This window comes from Myodes glareolus, chromosome 18 (assembly GCF_982192425.1).
Source record: "Myodes glareolus chromosome 18, mMyoGla1.1, whole genome shotgun sequence".
Taxonomy (NCBI): Eukaryota; Metazoa; Chordata; class Mammalia; order Rodentia; family Cricetidae; genus Myodes; species Myodes glareolus.
In genome coordinates, this window is record NC_142043.1 from 58,152,902 (window position 1) to 58,171,891 (window position 18,990).

At 41.8% G+C, this 18,990-nt stretch overlaps 1 protein-coding gene across 2 annotated transcripts in view; it reads left to right on the plus strand.

Annotated features, from left to right (window-relative positions):
- Positions 1–8,167: 8,167 nt before the first annotated feature.
- Pcdh15 (protocadherin related 15) overlaps positions 8,168–18,990 on the plus strand; it is a 1,307,054-nt gene continuing 1,296,231 nt past the window's right edge. For both annotated transcript variants that reach the window (XM_085679751.2, XM_087898231.1), the window contains exon 1: positions 8,168–9,128. The gene's annotated coding sequence lies outside the window, so the exon portion shown is untranslated. The remainder of the gene's footprint in view (positions 9,129–18,990) is intronic.

Consider the following 18,990-nt stretch of genomic DNA (forward strand, 5'->3'; position numbering starts at 1 on the left):
TTCAGGACCTGTTTCCTCTGGGCTCTGAAAGGACCAGGTATTGTTCTTTGTTTGTGGCCTTTGTAATCCAAGGTGGGGCTCTATCTTCCTTCCTGGCTTCCCCGTTTCTGACATTCCTGACTTGTGCTTGTGAGTTTGTGGAAACACACAGAAGGACCAAGAGTAACTGTCCCACCATATACTACGCCAAACAGAATTCCTTCTGCACAGTGCACTAAATTTCAACCCATTAAATTTCAAGTCTAATAATAGCAGAGGGCATTCTGAGGTTTGGAAACCCATTTTGTGTTCTGAAAATTAATACAGCAGATTGAAAGAGTAAAGTCAGATGAACAGATACAAACATTTTTCAAGATTTTTCTTTTTGTAATCTGTATGTATGTGTGTCTGAATATGGATATGTTATGTGCAGCACAGAAGAGGACATCAACCCCCAAGAGCTGGAGTTACTGGCAGCCCAGTCTCCTGATGTGAATCCTGGGAACCGAACGTGGGTCTTCTCCAGGAACAGCAAGCTTCTTAATCATTGAGCATTCTCTGCAGTCCAGGCAGAAAGTGGGATTTTCTTTTGTTTGTTTTTATTTTTAATTATTTTAGAGTTTATCTAACCCAGTCAACAGTAAAAGAACATAACTTACATTATTATACAGAGGAAAATATCAAGAAACCAAATTGCCTGTGATGAATAATTATGGTATTGACCATGCAGTTTTACAAATGAAGCAGTTGAACTATATGCATACAGAGGGTGAATTTATGGTGTTTGTAAATATAAAGCTGATTTTCTGAAATTGAAAGTGTACAGTACATTAAAGTGAAGTATTTGGTGTCTCATTATACCAACATAGTTCTTTTCCATAATGATGAATTTTCAAAAATTAAAAAAATGAGATCATTAAAACAAATATTTCGAGAACAAAAAAGGTATGCAAATAATTTCAAACTATAGAACAAAGTGAGGGTTATTTTAGTATTGATATGTAGCAAAAGATGGCTCAGCAGAAAGTTCTATGTTAAGAAGTTTGTTAGTATCCACATGTCACTTTTCAAGGTAGGAAAGAGAAATTTCATTGCTCATATTTACATAGAATATCACTGGGTCATAGGTCAGTGATAGATCACCTCCTTGCTAAGTGTAAGTCACAGGTATTATCCTTAGCACTTGAAATTTGTATATTAATATAATACTATAAATTTTTAAATGTTTCAACATGAGACAACACTCAACTGGTTACAACAGAAACCTACAGAACAGAAAAAGACGCGTAGACACACTGTACAAAGGGTTAAAATCTACAAAATATGCATAAGCCCTTATTCAGAAATAGCAATAAGACTCGGTTTTAAATCAAGTGTCTCTAATTTTTTACCTTACTTTGATTTTATATTTGCCTATGTGTATATGTGTGCAGCATGCATGTGCCTGTTGCCTGAATATGCCAGAAGAGGGGTTCCTATCCTCTGGATTTGTAGTTATGGAGGGTGTGAGCCATTGTGTGGGCACTGGGAATCAAACCCAGCTCCTATGCAAGAAGACAAGTGCTCTTAATTGCTGAGTCATTGCTGTGGAACAACTTTTACGCTGTAACTATGTATTACTCTGATTGGTTAATAAAGAGCTGACTGGCCCATACTTGAGCAGGAAAGATTGGGTGGGAGACCCAGACTAGGAGGATGCTGGGAAAAAGAAGGGTGGAGCATGAGGAATCTCAGGAGATGACATGAGATGAAGAGAAAGAAGGATAGGAAGTACATACACGAGGTAGATGAGCCTCGGGGGAGCACATAAATTAATTGTAAGTTATAAGAGACAAAAACAAGCCTAAGCTCTCAACCAAGCATTTATAAGTAATATTCAGTCTCTGTGCGGGTTATTTGGGAACTGGGTAGTGGTTCAGAAAAGTCGGCCTAGAAGTCATCTCTCTAGTCACAAGAATAGGCATTACTGCAAAAAGAAATCTGACCCAACATAATACACTTGACAGCATTTGTAACAAATGCAAGTCCTCATTACCAGGAGATACTGGCTTATACTACTTAGTTCTGTAACTGCTCACAGTTGTGGGATAAAGAATACCAAGGTCAAGGCCTCTCTTCCTATGTGAACTGCAGTTATTGCTGTGAACACACCCAGCCTTTCTCATTGCTCTTGTGTACTGAGAGATAAGAAGGGCTCCTTCCACAGTCTTCTCCTATGTACACTAATCCTAGCAAATCGAAGTCCAGCACTGACCTCATTATATTACTAACTCTTAGGGACCACATGTTCAAACACAACCACATGGGTCCTTAGAGCTCCAAAGTCTGATTTCTGTTAAACATATTCTTTGAAAATTTTGTCATCTATACATTGTATTTGACCCTATCCACCCACCAAGTGTTACAGTTCTCCCCAACTCCCTCAGATGCTCCCATCCCTTTCCTCTCCTACTTCATGTCCTCCATTTTATACTGTTATTAACCCTGAGTCCAGTTAGTGCTGCCCCTGTGCTCATGGTTGGTGGCCAGCTCCTGGGGCTTTGGAAAATTATCAGTAACCATGTATCCAAAGGAGAGTATCTCTCTGCTTCTTTGTTTCTCTTTATGATTATGCCAACCATAAAATGTTCCTCCTCTAAGGATGGGGCTTCAGGGGCTATTCCATTATTCTATTTGGAATTTACAGTGTCTGAATTTTGAGGGACTTATAGGTTTAGGTTCCCAGAAAAAAAATGTTTAGGATTCCCACTTCTGAATCCCTATCAAAGGGAATTAGATGGTGGATTCCAGAAAGGGGTAAGTGTATAACCCTTTTCTAATAGCCTCATTAGAATCATCAAGGGGGAAGAAGATGGTGAGGTGTTCGTTGAAGAGGGAATGAATAAGCAATGTGCTTTATTTATACCAGAGTTCTCAGTCTTCCTAATGCTGAGTCCCTTTAATACATTCTTCATTGTGTGGTGACCCCAACCATAAAATTATTTCACTGCTACTTTATAACTGTAATTTTGCTACTATTATGAATGGTAATGGCGAATATCCTGAAATGCAGGATATCTGATAAGAAGCCCACTCGATGAGGTCACAACCTATGAGTTGGGAACTACTGGTTTAGACAATGAAATGTCACCAAGATTGAAAAGACCCGACAACGCTGTGCTAATTGAAGCTAGCCACTGAAAGAAGATGAGTACTACGTGATTCCACTCATGGTTAATATGAGCAATAAAAACCAGATCAGACTCAGAAAGCAGCATAGTGGCTCCTGGGACACAGGAAAATGAAATTGATTGGCTGTTGATAGGGCTGAAGTGGTAAGCCCTTGCTGCTGTTGAAGACTAGTTGGTGCTGATCAGTCCTTAGCACCAACATTACTGCTCATAGCTCTAACTCCATTTGCAGAGTACTCTGTGCCCTCTTCTGGTCACCATGGGAACTGCATGCTTGTGGTGTATATAAACTGACACAAGCACACACACCTGTCCATAAGAAGAAAGAATACATATCATTTGAAAATGGTGATATGTTTAAAGGGTATAGAAATAGATTTTGTAAAGATGAAAATGCTGGAGCTACTTATTAAGCAATGTTAATGTACATAAAGCATTCAAACTACCTGTTTAAAATCGTTAGGGTGGTATTATTATGTGGCTTGTATTCAAATTAAAGTTTGACAATTAATATATCACATGTCATGTTATTAAAGATACATGCCCAAAAATATTTTGATTACTAAATATTATCTTCAAAATTTCCCTTAAAATGTCACATTTTCATCTTATCTGGAAACATTTCTTAGAATATTGATTCCTCACTGCTTCAATTTACCTCATGAAATTCTGATATGTGCTGAAACACTTTTATTTAAACTATACAGATTTTAGCCTCTCTAAAACTATATTTCATTTTAAAATTCTATTTATTTTTATCTATTATCTATTTAACTGTATTAGTTATTTAAAATTATGTTTGCCAGATATAGAACTATAAAAATTCTGCATATTAATATGATAGCATATTCCATGGCATTATGTGCCTTTATTACAGTGTTTAATCCAAGGTAAACTGTTTGATTTCTTGAATCATTTCCTGAGTTTTAGGGTGAAAACATCCAGGTTCCTTCCCATCTTTTGAAGTGCACAGTACTGTCGCAGACACTCCATGCTCTGTGAAAGTGTTTGTACCCTCATTTGGACTGCCTTAGCTCAGCACCTGCTGATCAGCCTTTCCTGTTCCTCCCAAGAGCACTGACCACACCACTGTTCTTTTCCAAACTTCCATGAAGTTGCTCTTCTTAGATTACATCCATGAGGGAGCTCATTCAGTATACATGACATTTTGGGGGGTCATTCCAATTAACGTCAGGTCTCCCCGAGTTTCATCTATGTTATCACAAGTGATGAACTTTTGTCGTTGTGTATATGTAGCTTCAGTCTTTCCTATAAGTCATCCACCATTCTTTCCTACCTAAGAAACGCTCCATTGCAGCGTTTAACTGTTTCTCTGTTCCATTGCTAATAAGTATTTTTCATGTACACACACACACACACACACACACACACACACACACACACACAGCTGTATGTTCTTTGAGAAATGCCTGTTTGGGTCTATCCTCTACTTTTCATTGAGCTGTTCAAATGTTGGCTATTGTGCTCCCGGAGGGATCATGTGGTCTGTGTAACTATCTCTTATCAGACGAGAACACTTTAGACCATTCTGTAGTTTGTCCCTTCGCTGTGTCCCTTCACCTTGGCTGGGCACAAGGTTTTAGACACATGCCATCCACTTGTCTATTTTTACTTTTGCTTCCCGTGATTCAGGCTCTTTTCCAGAAAAAAAAAAGCAAGAATCTTCCCTATGTCATTTTCTAGAATTTATATGGTTTCAGATTTTACCCTGAAACCTTAATTTGACCTTGAGTTTATTTCTATAACTGGCAAGATTTCTTTATCACGTGTAGGATACTTTATTTTCCCTGAAGAGTGGCCTTTCCTGTCGCTGCTGGAATAGAGCGCATATTTTCATTCTTGATAAAGAAGAGCAGGCCTCGCATGTCTCCCTCTATTTTTGGGTATCCTGTGCTCTTCCGTCAGCAGCTACAGGCCTCCTGGGCACTTTAAAAGCAGCATTTTCATTTCATGTTATGCATACGTTTATTCTAGACCTAAGGGAATTGTTTCTCTTGTGCTGATTTTGTTTAAAAAAAGTTTTCATAAATGGAAATTCAGTGCACTATCGTGTCAATGCGATCATTTAATTATGCAACATTCTTATAGCCATTTATTACCTAATTTAAATAATTTCATTTAAATGGTTATATTATTTAATTTAAATATTTAATTAAATTAATTGTTTTAATTATTTTTATTAATTTAGGGCAGAAATTCCGATGTATTTATTACCTTTAGGAAATAAAATACATGCTTATCCATACAAGGCTTGTTTTTTTATGTAACTGTTAAGGTGTGGAAAGGAGCAGGCAATTTTATGTCAGATGAGGGGTTTCGTAGTAATTGGCCACCAGGGCACCCCTGGATTATGTTCAAGCTCCCTTTTGCAATCTTCATTAGAATGGCCCTTTGGCCATGCACTGGAGGGAGATCAGTATCACTCTGAGAAGACCTGCAGGTGAATCTGGGCCAGATGGAGCAGGTCCACACAGACCAACGCGTCCATAGCTGTGCCCTCTGCTCCTCCGGTTGGCCCTGCCCTAGTGTGTTTCCAGTGCCACTGGGGAAGTGGACAGACTCCAAGCTTTCTTCAGGTCCTTGCCCCTCAAGAGCGAAGTGTCTATCCCCACCCCTACCCTCATCTGCAAGACATTGAGGAGAAGGGAGGCGAGTTTCAGAAATCAGCCGCTGGACACCGAATAGGAACATTTGCATCCAGATCGGACCTTGCCGCTCAGATGCCCATCCCCATCTGCGTCTGCGCGCTGGTGACGCAGATCGCCAGGGTGTTGGGCTTGTACAGCAGGGGCAAAAGGCCTGGGCGGGTTCCAGCAGAGGTGCCCAGGCTGCCAAAAGTCAGTCCTCTGGGAGGCTACATGCAATCTGGAGGGTTGCCCTTCGAGCTAGAAAACCTCTCACTAGTAACTGGACCCTTTGGAGCGCTCTTCCTTGGGTGGAACAGATCCGCACTCGGGAGTCCAGGAGGGGTGTGGCCAGCGGCGGCTCTGGTGCTGCCACTTTGGGGGAGTTTCTTCTCCCTGCGACCTACAGTCTGGACGAACCTTGTCCTTTAGGAATAGGCATCGTCAACTTTTCTATGGTCTAATGATTGATTGGGATAAAGTTGCCGATGTCCCGCCTCACTAATGATTTGGATAAAGCAGGCATTGCCCCGCCTCCTAGTCTCTATCTAGGTGGCTCTAAGGAACCAGGAGCATCACGGACTGGTGCCCAAATTCCACCTGAGTGGTTTAGTCCCCACGCCCACCCAGGTCTGGGTCCAAACTGAGGCGATAGTAAACCCAGTAGCGTTGAGTCACAGCGTTGACTCAAGAGTGATCCTAAACTAACACCAGCAAGCTTCTGAAATCGGAGATGAAGGCAGGTGAGCAGCGGTCAGAATCCAGAGCTTCAGCCTTTTTCTTGGCTGCTTTTTCTCCAACCAGCAACGTCTGTATCAGCGAACCAAAGAAGGAACACTGCCCCGACTTCTAGATTCAGCTGTTCTCACACCAAACTGTTTAAATGAATACTCAAGTTGATCTGCCTGGTTAATAAATCCTTATTTAAGGTGGGGTTCTGCTGCGTGGCGCAAACAGACCTGGAGCTTCCTCTTGGTCCTTCTTGTCTCAGCACCTCAGTGACCTGTACTCAGCAACCAAGCCTGTTCTCTTTACGGATGCCAGTATGATTCTAGAAAATATTTAAGGCTAGTTCCCCCCTCACCAAAGCTTTCCGGAGGCATTCACCACCAAGAGCAAAGATATCGTGTTTCCTAATTTCCCAATTCCAAAGCAAAGGTGCCCTTACACTGAATCAGCGCAGAACCCTCAAGGCCAGGCCAAAGGACTCGGGGAATCTGTAGGTCTATGGTCCTCCAGGTGAAGGCAGGAGAGGAAGTAGAGAGGACCGGGGGATGCGGGTTAGATAGGGAGGGAAGCAAGGGAAGAGGGTAAGAAAGACAGAACCAGAAAAGGAGGGTGGAAGTGGGTGGGTGGATGGGGCGGAAGGTTGGGGGTGGGGCGGAGCTAGCGCCCCCCCCATAGTTCCTGTTTTCTCGGGGATGGCCGCTAGAGGGAGACATGCTGGGCAGTACAGGTGGAATTGGAAAAAAGGAGCCGGTTGTCTGGAGGAATTTGTCGTGATGTCGCTTTAAAAGGCTTCTAGTGAATACAAGGAAGGAAGCTCACAGAGGAGAAAATCCAGTAGCGCCTGGCATTCGCCCCTGAGGTTCCTCTAATGTTGAGATCTTGCGTTCTTCACCGTTCTCAGCTCAGTTGACAGGGAAGAAGGAAAGGGTGCAGACCCTAAGGATGGAGCCTTGACCATCTTGCCTTTACCTAAAGGGGATTAAGAAAACGCGGTAGAAATGGAGAAATTTTGCCTCCCCAATTATGTATCCAGTCTCCGCTTAAGCTGACTCTATGTCTTTAAAATATCACGTCATGGTGCCTGAAAACGTAAGCTCAGCGTGAAACGGGCTCTATTTTACACACGTGGAAAGGTATTCTCATCTCACACTCAACTTGGAAATTGCGACGGGAAACCTTGGAATACGTCACTTAACGCAGGCTGGTTTCTTTCTTTTTAAGGAATACTATTGCCCCCTGCAAAAGCTTTTAAGTCATTGATGAGTGTCAGAAAGTGGGGTGTTCATGGGTCTGGGGCACTGGATGCGTGTGGGACGTTTGAACACGTGGATGTTTTCCACTTACTGTCCCTGGGTTGGGAAGTAGGCACTGGGGGCTGCGGAAATCAAAGAAATTTCAAGACCGGACAGTCTAAATCATTTTTTTTAAAAAGATGTCTCGGTGGGTTTGAGCTCCGCCAAATGAATCAGAGATGACTCAAGAGCAAACCAGAAAAGTGTGTTTTCCCAGAACCAGGTGTTGAGCGCTGGGGCGACCCAGTCAGCGGCGCGCGTGCAGAGTGGCCAGAGCCCCCTCTGCTCCACCAGCGCACCAGGCACGGTGTCGCCCTGCAGGACCCGTGGGACTCGGACCCGGTGCGCCATCAGCATTCCCACTCCCACCTCCACCCGGAGCTCTCCGCGGCCCTGGCGGCAGACTCGGCCGGCCGAGCGCTGCAACCGGTGGGGCGGGGAGACCTGGCGCTCGCCCCGCGGGCCCGGCAGCCTCTGACGTCCTCCCGGGCCTTTAAAGGAGTGAGTCGCTGCGCAGGAGAGAGACTCGACTTTGGAGCTGTCACTTTGCGGGAAGGGAGAAAGCCGCTCCTCTCCAGCAAGCGACAGCTTGGACGCCGCTGTGGGCCGGACACTGCCTAGGCTCTGGGTCGGATCAGCGCTGGGTCCCAGCATCCTAGGCAGCCAGAGTTGCATTGGCCACTCGCGACTGGCCGTGAACCTTAGGCGATCCCCGCGCCTTCCCCTGCACACGCAGATTAAAGACCCCGAGGTGCGCCCGCAGTCGCCGATGGAGCACAGAGCAGTCTCCTAGATTCTGCTGCCTTGTGATTTTTCTCCCAGTCGGGAAAGGCGCTTCGGTGAATCCGCACCTGCAACTTGTTTGGTTTCCTCTCCCGCTGCGTGTACAGCGGCAGCATCAAAGTTTCTCTGCTTTCCCCGGGAATCAACGGTTTGGATCGATCCTTCCCGCCTGGTGTCCCCAGGCCTGCCGGTGAGCGGTTCGCCGGGAGCGCGGGTGAGAGGCGCGGCGAGAGCGGTTTGGTCCAGGCGAGCACAGGGAAGGAGCTGCGACCGGGAACTCCCCGGGTGACCCTTTGCGGCGCGACGGAGCTGGCTGAGCGCTAGAAGAGGAACTACATGGTTCAGGGACGTGGGTGCCTGCACAGTGGATGTTAATCACCTTGCTGATTGCTTCTCAATTGGGGAGCTAGTGGAGAGCGCAGCGCGGGGCAGGCGCGCTCTGCGGGACCTGAGCTCCGCGGCAGGGATCAGTGCAGCTGTGGCTGCAGAGGCACGGAGGGAGGACGCCGCGGTGCTCGCCGAGCCCGAAGGTAGGCAAGGGGTTGGGATCCCGACTCCCAGGCCCAGCTCAGAATTCAAAATTGCTTATGGTTTCCTGCAACCTGGTTTTCACCCTCCTCTCTCTGTGCACCGCTTCTCTTGGGAATCCAGGGGGACCCAGGACTTGCCCCAGCGCGACCTCCACTGCCCACCTGAATGCCCAGTGCTAACTCCTTCAGTGGTCCTGAGTTGGTGGCCTTGAGCTTCCCAGAGAAGTTGATACCTTTAGATTTTGGTGATGTCTAACTTGATTTGATGTAGTTTATTAAAGGATGTGTTTCCTGTGGGCAAGAATTATGGGAAATAAATGTCACTGTCATCTACAACTGCTAGCCCAGCTTAGCATCTCCTTCCTTTGCCCCAAAAGTTTCCCCGTAGTAAGTTTTCCTAAGGTCCAGAAGAAGGCAATGGAGGCTTGAGGTTTCCATACTGACCAGCAAAAGAAAGATGCGGCTTTTTAGAAGGGTAGGATAAAGGACATAACGTCTTCATATTCATTCTCTCTCTCACTCTCTTTCACACACACACACACACACACACACACACACACACACACACACACACTTCTGCAATGTGCAGAGTGCAAGGCTTGATAATAACCTTTGCTCTTTCCAGACTTAAAGGTTTTTTTTTTTTAATTTAAAACATAGGACTTTTCAGTTAAGAGTGGTAAATGGTAAGGTTACTCTAGGTAATTTTTGTGGTAAGACCACACTAGATATACACGGTAGAAGTTCATAAACAGAGTGTAACCAAGTTGGACTCTTGTATGGTAGCTAAAAGTATAAGTGGCCCCAAGTGATCAGAATGACAGATACATTTTTGGAAATGATATTTTTAACAGTGGGGGAAAATTTAAAAAGTCAACGTTTCTCAAGTGTCTCAAGTGGAGAGGCTGTGGATGGAAAGATAGAGTTAACTTTCAGAAGGTGGTTTATGGAAAACCAATGCTTGGTGCTTCGGAACTACATATGGTAATCACTGAAATAAATGAGCTAGTTAGTATTCCAAGCTTGCAATGCTTGGCTCCATAGAGAGACTGCTGTTACATTTCATTTCCAATCTCATTTGTGGTAATAGAATAATGTTGGATAGGTTTATCCACTTCCTCACGTGTGTGTTGTCAATTCCAAGATATCCTGCAAGGCAGAGAGGTGGGAGGTCCAAGATCTGGTCTTTACACCTTTCTCCTCTTCCCACCAAACACCCTTCCCTGAACTGTCCCCCCCCTCCCCTCCATCTCTGCTTCTCTCTCTCTCTCTCTCTTTCTCTCTCTCTCTCTTCCCTTCTCTACCCCAATTCGTTTTCATTTACTTTCAGATGGCTTGTAGCTTTCAATGAGTGTCAAGACCCATGACCTTCTGCTCTTGTGCTCTTCCTCATAAGGCAGCTGAGTTAGGAGTTCCCTGAGTGAATTAATACATGGGCAGCACATTTTCTAGAGTTGTGGAGTTTTTTCCCAGATACTGAGTAGAGAAGGCAACCTACTGGGCTACACAGAAGGGGCAGGTGGGGTCCACAGAGAAAGGAAGAGTAGAATTCATTGGAACTCATGCTAAGTTAGAAACCTGAACTGTACTTGGGGTGAATTGAGCCCATAAAGAGGAGGGAATCAAATCCCGATTAGGAAAAGTGCTAGGTGAAATAGTTGAACCTCCCAAGGAAGCAGGCTCTCCTCGTGCAGTCATCACTTTACAATAAATGATTTATTCTCAAGAATAAACTCCTCAAGTGGAAAAACTCTTTTCTTAACTGTTTCTTCCCAAGGCTGAAAGGACAATGGGGTCCTAACGTAGATTTTCAGGAATTTCTTGTTCACTGGTTCTAGTTTAGCCCCTTGGGTGACAGTGATGTCCTAATTCAAGAGATGTCCTGTGACCAGAACAGGCTTAGTGCTGATGGACCTGCTTTTGATGAGGGAAGGTCAGGTGATGTGTCCCTAGGACAGTCTTCCTTTCCTGAATTTACCTTCTCTTCCTCTAGTCACACCATAGACTCTTCTGTCTGTCCCGTGGGGAGAAGACGATTGTTCAGTACTGATGTGTCATTTGTAAAAACTTTTAGCTCATGAATTATTTTTTAACACATGCGTGTATTGATAAATCTGTATAGAAGAAAACGTGATCAAGATATTGATGATGATAACTTTATAGATGTATTGAGGAGCCTGATTACACGACAATGTGATCAATATATTGATGAGCCATGATTTCATGATTGTGAATTGCATTTTATTGAGGAAGAACTTTAAGTTCGTTAAGGACTTTAAAATTTGGTTGTTTATGTGTTTTCTTAATGGTAAACAATTTATGCAACTTCCATGACAATATACAAACAGACATTATATATATTAAAAATACCAACTATTAATTTTGTCAAGGAATATCCCTCCCATTAATAATAAAGCTTCAGGAAGACACTGCAAAAGTAAAGAGATGCTCTAAGGATAACTGGGCACTCTTACATGTTTTTGGTATGTTTTGGCATTTTTACAAAACTCATAAGACCTTCCAGGGTTCATCTAAGAGAAACTGTCCACCTTATACCCTAGAATTCTGTGTGGTGTGCATTGGCTGGGCCATGTCAAAACAAGTTGCTTAACAAAGCCTACTAATCCGATACCCCTTTTGTGGAATACCCATTTTGTTAGTTGCTAGCATTTGTAGATTTCTACCACAGAAGAAGTTAGGTAGTCACAACACAGCAGCACATCTGGAAATTGTGTGTACATGCCAGTTTGCTCCAATGGTCTTTCCCAGAGTCTCACATACTCTCTATAAGGTGGGGTTGGCTGCTCTCTTAAACTATGTGCATCTTGAATTTATGTTTTAAAAGTAGCTGGCAGGCTCTAATGAAGTGTGTCTTTTCAGGATGACGTGGATTGTAAGCTTATTTCTGAGTTTTGTGTTTTTGTGTTCTGTTGAACCTCCAGAGCCCTCTTTAGATATATAATAGTTCATGCTCAAAGATACTCTGTGAAGCTGGAAATCTGGGAAGGAAATCCTGGCAGTTCAGTCTAAGTGGAAAGGAGGACTATTTTCTCCTAGTATTAACCCCATCACAGGTGTGCAGAGTGATAAGACGATGGAAGGCTAATGCACAGCAGCCAATACTACTGCCTTCGTAAAGTGGCTTGGGTAGACAGAGAGGCAGCCCTGGTCGCCAGCAGTGTACCCTCCATGTATATAAAATGAAGGGACTTGAGTTTGGGGGTATCTCCTTCGTCCCCACCCACGGGGCGAGAGAGAATTGCCACATGGTGGCACTATTGTGATGCCTGCGATTCTGAAAATGTCCATGCGGAAGCACCTTCAGCTGAAGTTGAGCCAATGGCAACATTGGAGTTTTCTCTAATAATGGATTTTCTGATGTACTTCAAACTAAAAGGATTAGATAAGAACTCTTGTTGTTCACAATTGACAAGGGTTTTGTTATTGTTTTTGTTTGTTTTTAAAGACTTCATCTCTGAAAAGATGAAATTAGAACTCTATCAGTTCAATCTTCTCTCATTGATCTAACTAGAAGATGGGATCTGTTTTCTTGTACTTATTATCAAACGTGTGTGTGTGTGTGTGTGTGTGTGTGTGTGTGTGTGTGTGTGTGTGAGAGAGAGAGAGAGAGAGAGAGAGAGAGAATATCACGTGCTTGAGAAGGTTAAAATGACACAAGATCCTTCTAGAGCTAAAGTTACAGGTGGTTGTGAGCTGCCCAACATAGGTGCTAGGAACTGAACTCAGGTCCTCTGCAAGAGCAGCAAGTGCTCTCAACTGCTGAGCTAACTCTTTGGCCTCAAAGACGGTTTCTTAAGATGATTTTATATCTATGAGACATGCCCATTTCTCAATCAATGATAACTGATACTGTTGTGTATATTCTCCTTTCTCAGTTTCTTAAAATGTCTCCTCAAACATACCCCTTCTGTCTTTACATTGAGTTCATACGTACTACCTCAAAATTACATATTATCCATTCAAACTAATAAAATATCAGACTCCTTAGCAACTTTGGTTTGCATTTCTAAAAAGACCCACTAGAAAAGAGACAAATCTTAACATGTACCAGTTGTATTCAGATACTTACATAGGAACCATCACCAACACATCACAGCTAACAAGTCACTTGCACATAAGACCAGCTGTTGAGTCTTTTAAACATCTATGGATTTCATATCCCATCCCTAGATGGACCCGAATTCATACAAAACCTTCAAGGTTAATATAGAAAACAAGGACATTTGTGAAAACTCAAATTTGAGCAAGAAGAGTAGACCGTTACCACTGACAATATCCAGATGGTAGACCATAGGAGTTGGTTGCATACCAATCCTCTCTTTTCATTTTCTTACAGACTGCTCAGGTATCCAATGGGGAAAGACTAGAAGAACACTGTAGCAAGCTTTGAACCCTCCATGCAGCAGGAAGCAGGCTGTGTGTTGATTCCATGTTTTCTTGATGATTGGGAAAAACATATGCTTGATACTTCCTCAGACTTAATTTGCCAGATTAAAAAAAAATCATATGTATTATCCTGTGGTAACTAAAATCTTGATTCCAGGTTAAAAGGGGCTCTTTTGCATTACAACCTGTGGCTATAAATCTTAAAACTGAAATATGTTTATCTTCTAAAAGTACTTTTTCTTGGTCACCTCTTAGCAAAATACCTGTAATTGGCCAACCATATAATTAAAATAACGTCACCTTATGTTATTTATCCTTTAATATGTTTTTAATTTCAACAGAATTTCATCACTTTACTTTTAATTTCCACTCTCAATCCTCCCAACTGCCCTCCCTTGAACCCTTCCCATGTCCCCACTACTCTCAAGGTGATGGATTTGAAAAGGATTCTTTATCCTTTTCACCGCTATGAAATAAAAGACTTTTTCTTCAAACCTCCATAGACTTCTCTTTTCATAACCTTACTTTGTGAGGCAATCTAATCTGATGCTTTATTTTTATAATCAAATATATAAAAATTATTCTTCTACGGACACACTTGCTGAATGCCCAAATAGCAATATTTGAAGAATGTACACAATTTTACCAGGCACAACTTTTTGTACTGCATTAAACATGCTGTGTGCTTAACTCCAGGGACATGTTTCTATTGGCATTTAAAGCAATTATGGACTGTGACATAGTTTTCACATTGGGTATATACTAGGGGATCAAAAACCCATCATGAACATCACATTTACAAAAAGAAAAGGTCATAATTGATTTAAAAGTATGAGGGATTAGTGTGACTCAGGAGGACATATGCTTAGGGAATGAATTATATAATATGAAAAATAGGGAGGTGCTTTGTGAGACAATGGCCCCTACCCACCTTCCAAGTGAGATAATACTGCTGAATTAGGAGATCTGACTTAAAAAGAAACCCAACATTTTGAGGTAAATTTATAATTCAATAATGCATAAAAAAGTTTCACAGTGAAACAGCTTTCATGATCTAATATTTAAATTGTAATAATTTTATATTTAAAGCAAATATTACATATGACCACTGCATTTAATACCATTCTTCATCTAGAAATGTGTGCATTTTTGCCTGATGAAGAGTCTGAGACACGTCTTAGAATATCTTATTATAAAAATAAATAATACTTCATATGGATTTGTTTTATTTTTAATTTGGTATGTGTATGTGTGTCTGTGTGGGCATATGTGAATGTGAGTGCAGTGCCCATAATGGCCAGAAGAAGGCACTGTTTTCCCTGCAGCTTGTGTTCCAGGCAGTTTTGAGTTTCTCTTAGTGGGTATGAAGTGGGCACAGGAAACTGAATTCACATCCTCTGCAAGAATAATGAGCACTGTTGCCTGCTGAGCCATTTTTCCGGCTTAGCATTTTTATATTAATAAAATAACTACACACCTGGACCTCAAAGTTATATGCATATAAGCGTCCACCACCCTGAAGCATTTTTGCCTTGTCACCTATAAAAAGAGTTTATAATCTGTATACCAAGTTACCTTGTCAGGAAGAGATTAACACCAAGAAGTGAGAAACTGTTTTTGCCTCCCATATTGTGAAGGTTCACAGTGGGATTTCAAATAAATGGCATCAAAGAATTACAAGAGCTTGGACCGACTTTGCCAAAGTCAACTTGACCAGTATGTGCTACTGGCCTTTTACCAGTAACAATTTCAATTCTGATAACGTATGCATGTGTATTATGGTTTTGAAAAGTGCTCTCCCTCACAAGCATAGGTTTCCAGTTTTTGGAAGCCAATCATGTGAGTGTCCTATGTTTCTTCACCAAGGCAGAAATCCCTGCTTCTACCATGTAAGTCACAAAACAGGATGGCTTTAAGACATTGGCATGCCACGGTGGGTGCATTGTGGCAGGTGTTATCTCTTTCTGGTGAGGAGATGTGGGTATTTAATGTGGACAGAATGCCCATAAAGCCTGTAGACAGATGGTTTGCACATAACGCTTATTTTTAACTGAACTCCACACTCCACGGAACTCTGTTCTGCTTTGTAAGTCCAAAAGTTCTTTCAAGTTTGCCAGCATGTTAGGCATTTTCTGTTTGTGGGCATTTATCAGACTGGGCTGCCACGGGGTTCCGTTCTTCATGTCACAGCCAATAATAGATTGGAGTTAAGGGTACAGGGCCCATAGTTGGGCTTCCTGACTCCAAGGTTATTCTGAAATTTATCTCTTAGATCATCTTTCTTCTCTGCCGGTATCACACAAGTACTTTAAGATTTCTAAGGAAGAATTCAAGTAGAAAGTGTATGGCAATGTTAAACATGGGGTTTAACTCTGAATGTTTTGAACAACTGTTTTGTGGGGAGATTGGGAGACACATATGAAACAAATATGAGTTGTTGACAGTTGGCTGTGACTAGACAAGGATTCATATGCATATGTGTATATCATCACATATTTAAATAAAAATACTGATGATGTATCCTACACTACAGCAATTAGCAGAGTTTCAGGAATGTTCCAGGTTCCAGACTTAAAAATAAAATGCTGCAACAAACACACCTGACTTAAACCCAAGGAGAAGGAAACAGAAAATAAAAATTTCTGGCTGAATGTTCCAAATGAATGTCTACCTTAATTAAAACTGAAAGAAGCACATTAGCAAATGGAGGGTGTTCATTGTTTCTGTGGCCTTGAATAGCTACAATAAGTACAATAAATGGTGAAATGAATAAAACCATCTTGGACTTCTTTGAGAAATGTATTTGCTTTACATCATTATGCTTGTTGAGCATTATCTGAAATGAAACCTCAGCTAATAGAAATGATTGTATTTCTTGTCATGAGGACTCTGTCTTCTATTGCGATCTCATTAGAATTGTATTTACCACAGTCACATGTCTTCTTCCATTTGTTTTCCAGAACAAAACAATGTCCTTCGGGCTTCTTTATTGTTCCATTGCATTGATAAAAAGTTAGAGTAAAATTAACTTAAAAGTTTTCAGTGGAAAATAAACTAGAATTGGGTGGAGTTCTAAAAGCTGTTTAGGAAGGAAGAACATTGTTTCTCAGGGGTCAGGTCTTATTCCCTAGAACTTCTCCTGAATGTCCTACCCTGGGCCATGATGAACTGAAGGGTGTAATGGAATCAGAGCTTTCCTGATTTAATGGAGCATCATCAGACAGCTGTTTAGAAAGAAAAGAATTAAAAGAACATACTGAGGAGTCGTGAGGTTATTTCACTTGAAAACAAATGTAGAACTAATAGGATTCTCTGAACATGTGTGTGCTGCCAGTGGGGTATACAAAAGTCCAAGTCTTCCCAGAAAGGCAGCAGCTGTCCTGGGTACTTAGTCTCTCTCCATTGTAATAGCTTATGACAGAATCAGTTCACACTTTGTTTACGAACCAGTATTGTATTCCCACGTGTGTGTGTTTGTGTTTGTGCACGTGTGCCTGTAAAAACACAACAGTAAAAACATGATCATAGGCTCACCTTCCTAGAACTGGATGGGGGGGGGCGAACCTTGGACTTCCCACAGGGTAGGGAACCCTGACGGCTCTCTGGACTGGAGAGGGAAGGGGAGGGGGAAAGGAGGGAGGGGGGAGGGAAATGGGAGGAGGAGAGAAGGTAAAAATTTTTAATAATAATAATAATAATAAAAACTGAAGGAAAGAAAAATGTGATCATACTCCTGGGTTTTCATGAACATAATGCATGCCATTTTCATCTTTCATTGTTTGAGGTAATTGTGATTAGCAATTCAGCTTCTTGAAAGAGAAGTGTTATTAGTAAGAGTGTGCTGTGGTGTGGATCTCCACGGGAGGTCTATTCAGACTCTTTGACTTTCGAACTTATAAGCACATTCTATTTGATCTACTCCACACTTAGTAAGTAAGGTCAAATACTGTGAGGAAAACGAATACCATGATACAGAGCAAAATCCAAGGGAACACGTGTCTTATATAAGTATCTCTGTGACATATATCCCATTCAATATTATTTTCAAATTAATAATCTCTTTCCCAGCTTAGCTCTTCCTTCAAGAATACCATGGTACCAGCCACACTTCTCTAGATAAACATAGGCAGGCATTTTCATGCGAGAGGGATTCTTATGGGCACTATGGAGTTCTGGATTTCTAATTATCTGTAGTGTGTAAACTGAAGACTTGTGAAAGCCAACAGTGCAACCCATCTAGAACAAGGGAAGACTTGGGTATCTCCGAGCAGAATGTTCCAAGAGCACTGGAAAGGAACTGGATGCAAACTGTAATATAAAGGAAGAATTATCTCATTTGTTTTATTTCATGGTTGCTCTCAATATCTTCCAATGAGAAGTCTCCTGTTGTATATTTATTTACAAGTTGCTTCTAACAGGTGAAACCAGTGTTATATTTTCTGTTACTATTCAGCCCATATTTGGCTAAATTTGCTTGTGTTTAGAAACGCAGCAAGACTGGGATCACTCTATACGGACACACTGGCTTTTCTCTGTGATTCTTTAGGCTCAGATCTCCAGTCTAATTTAATGCATTTTACCAACTATTCACTGCTCTTTAGCATGCTCAAGCTCATATGAAAAATTAAACGCCAGACTCATGCAGGGAAAAATATTATGTTGCCAATAATCTCTGTTCTCATCTGTTCTGAGACACAAGTAAGCATAGTATGTGAGAGACATCTGTTTCGCAATTCACCTCTGTCCCAAAAGTTACCAGCAGTTGAGTATCACGTATCATGAGTCAGCTCCTTCAAGACTCTTGAAGGCAACTACTTTGCTACTCCCCAGCTGAACTGTAGGTGGAATTCTGTTATAATATGCCTCTCTACGTGGTTCACATTCCCAAATCACTCAGACTATTTGTCCTTTATAATTTCAGTGGAACACACCACATTTGTGGAAAGTTGAAGCAAAAGTAAATGTTAATGACCCCGCCATTAAAAATAACCTTGTTCACTTCATCAGCCTGCAATGCTTTTCTATATTTCCATTTACAACAAATGATTTTGTTATTAACAAATGTACTAGAAGCATTCTGTGGCAATTCTTTATTACTGAATGCTTTTATCAATATTAAATCTGATTCAATTTGTAATCAATTGAATCAGACTTACTAATGTGTTTCATTGGTAATGTGCACAATTCTCTTTGATATTTCTTAGGCTGGGGATGCCACTCCATGAATCGAATGCTTGCTTAGCTACAGAAAGCCCTGGGTTTGATCCTCAACACCACAGGAATCTGGGCATGGTGGTACATGGTCATAATCCCAACATTTTAGAGGGAAGGGGATCAAGAATTCATAAACAATCCATGGTCAATCTTTACTACAGATCTTGCCTGAAAATAATAAAGATAATGCTTCTTTCAGCATATGTGAGTTGATTATCTTTGTTGTAAAATTTTGGTTTAG